This window comes from Artibeus jamaicensis, unplaced genomic scaffold (assembly GCF_021234435.1).
Source record: "Artibeus jamaicensis isolate MK-2021 breed Jamaican fruit bat unplaced genomic scaffold, CSHL_Jam_final scaffold_378, whole genome shotgun sequence".
Lineage (NCBI taxonomy): Eukaryota > Metazoa > Chordata > Mammalia > Chiroptera > Phyllostomidae > Artibeus > Artibeus jamaicensis.
Genome location: NW_026522044.1, coordinates 3978830 through 3981819, shown reverse-complemented (window position 1 = coordinate 3981819; position 2990 = coordinate 3978830). Strand labels below are relative to the sequence as shown.

General features: G+C 38.8%; 1 pseudogene; it reads left to right on the top strand.

The window, feature by feature from the left end:
• The first annotated feature begins 863 nt into the window (after positions 1-863).
• On the top strand, positions 864-2120 carry LOC119055171 (N-alpha-acetyltransferase 50-like; annotated as a pseudogene).
• Positions 2121-2990: the final 870 nt, after the last annotated feature.

Sequence of the window (2990 nt, the reverse complement as noted above, 5' to 3'; positions counted from 1 at the left end):
GGTGAGGGAGCAAAGTTTCATCCTGCTCCCCAGTGCTTATATTACTGTCTGAGCTCCATCCTTCCCTGATTTTTGGAAAACATTGTCTTCCACAAAATCAGTCCCCAGTGCCAAAAAGGTTGGAGACTGCTGTGATAAAGGGTTAATAGCCAAAACGTACAAAGAATTTACAAAATTCAACACCAAAAATCCCACAACCCAATTTTAAAAAAATGGGCAAAGGACCTGAATAGACATTTCTCCAAGGAGGGCATACAAATGGCTGATAGACATATGAAAAGATGCTTAATGTCACTAATCAGAGAAATGCAAATTAAAACCACAATGTGACATTACCTTACACCTGCCAGAATAGCTATCATCAATAAAACAGCAAACAAGTGCTTGGTGAGATGTAGAGAAAAGGAACCTTTTTGTACTTTGGTGGAAATGCAGATTGGTGCAGCGACTATGGAAAGCAGTATGAAGATATATGAGAAAAGTTAAAATGGGTCTACCTTTTGACCCAGCAATCCCATTTCTGGGAATATTTCTGAAGGAACCTAAAACACTAATTGGAAAGAACATGAGCACCACTATGTTCATTGCAGTGTTATTTACAATTGCCAAGTCATGGAAGCAGCCCAAGTGTCCATCAGTAGATGAGTGGATAAAACAACTATGGGACATTTACACAATGGAGTACTACTCAGCCATAAAAAAAGAAGAAAATTCTACCCTTGTGACAGTATGGATGTACCCGGAGAGCATTATGTTACATAAAATAAGCCAGTCAGAGAAAGAGACATACCATATGATTTTACTCATATGTGGAATGTAATGAACAAACTAAAATAAGAAGGAAAATGGGGGCAGGCTCATAGATGGAGAGCAGGATAACAGCTAGTGCTAGAGGTACGTTAGGAGATGGGGGGATCAAGCAAAAAAGAAAAAGGACTCATGGACATGGACAACAGTGTGGTGATTGCTGAGTGAGATATAAGGGGGCTAAATGGTAATGGGAAAAATAGAATATGAATTAAAATTTTTAAAAATTTCCCAGAAAAAAAGATTTAAAATATTTTAATTAACCTCAAACATTTCTATATGCCCTTTGCAGTTAGTTCACTGCCCTCCTTTGTTCCCAATCTTAGGCAACCACTGTCTTTCTTTTTCTACTTTCTTGAATGCTTGCTTTCTCTTTTTTAGCACATTCTATGTGATATTTACTATATTTCAGTGAGTGAAATAATTAATAAGCCTAGGTTTTTTCATCAAGGCAATAACCATTTCTGTTTTGCTTACCAATGTATAACCCAGACAACACAGCAGCAGGTTTGGTGGCCATGGCTGTGGGTGGGGGCCCAGTACACAGAGTGCACATGTGGAAACCAGGGCCACTAGCCCAGCAATGGAAAACACTCCTGCTCCACTCCCACGGCCTTCCTCACCCACTCAGTTCCCTGACCTAGGCAGGGAGGTTGGCTTTTGGGGTTGAGTGGTTTGAGCTGAGGACACTGAGAGCTCAGGTAGGTGACAGTGGCATTGATAGTAGTGGTAACCACGGCCTTAGCCAGCAGAGAAGATAAAAGATAGCTGGATTGAGCTGGGAGATGTGACACCACACAGCATTAAATAGCTGAAGAGATTAAAGCAGGTCATCTTTCCAGTCAGTACAATGACAAGTTCTGCAAGAATGTGCTAGAGTTGGAGAGCTAGAAAAAATTGCCTAAATCAATGTTATTGTAGTAGGGGCAGTATGCTGTAGGGTGGATCATGCACAGAATCAGAAGAGACTACGTCATGACACTAGGATGTCTGGCACCATATGGAAGGCTTGAAATAGGAACTGAAATGTTAAATCATGTCTTAAACATCTGTGAAAATGATGGCACTTTTGACATCTATGTGCATGTCCAGATCAGCAGTGTGTCACAATTGACTTCCACAGGAAGTTTTGTTTTGAGATTACTGAGACCAGGAACTACTGTAAGAGGATGGAACCCTCAGATGCTCATTTGATGCAGAAAACCCTCAAAGTCCCTTCTGACCAGAATGCAGACTTGCAAAGACAGACAACTGAACAAATTACAGACTTTCTTGCACTTGCTTGTTGCCAAATAAAAAAAGAGGCCCATTGATTCCTACCTCCCTTTCTTTTAAATTTTTTCCCACTCCTTGTTCTTGTTTTTCCTCGTTTTTCTTCCCTTCTAAAAGTTTTAACACTTTCAAACACTTTAAAAATTAATCATGCTTGGATTGTTTTAGTTATCTTATTGATGTGACATGGATTGATTGTTAAAAGAGAAGGTATAGATCTGTTTAGTTTCACAGTTAAGATATTTGGTCCCAAAAATGTGAGTGTCAATTTCAATTTATTTTTAGCTTGTCCTGCTTTCACAGTGAAGTGCAGAGCCTAAAAAAATGTTGTATATTTCAAAACACACAAAAAAACAGCAACAGCAATAGCTTGTTCTCTAATCATACATAAGTTTAGTATGTTTGTGGTACTTTGGATTTCTCAAGACTATAGGATACTAATCCCTAGACACTGCCTCCATCTTCACCTTTTGTCCTTGTAAGTACTATCTCAGGAGTTGGATCATTGTCATCCTTGTAAGAAATTGCTAAGTTTATTTTGTTTCAAGCAATTATTTCTTCTTTCCTTGCTGGTGGCTGAGGGTGAGTGGAATAGTTTGGGTAGGTAGTGTTAGACTTTGGTCTCAGTATTTGAGTTAAACTGCTTTTTCCTAATGAGTTGGCTTGTCGTTAGCAGGATTATTTTTCCTGCTGTTGATTGTTATTAGTGCCATTAACTTTTAGAGTGTGAGCTGATGACATTAAATTTTTAAATATCCCAAGTAGAGTTAATGGCCTTTAACTGGCCTAAAGAGGTTTGCTGTGACTTGCTTTTTTTCCCCTCCCATCCTTTTTCTTCAGTAAACCAACAGCAATTAGTCTAACCTTAGAAAGGTAGTTGATATCCTTATAAGCCAATACTCTTAAAGAAT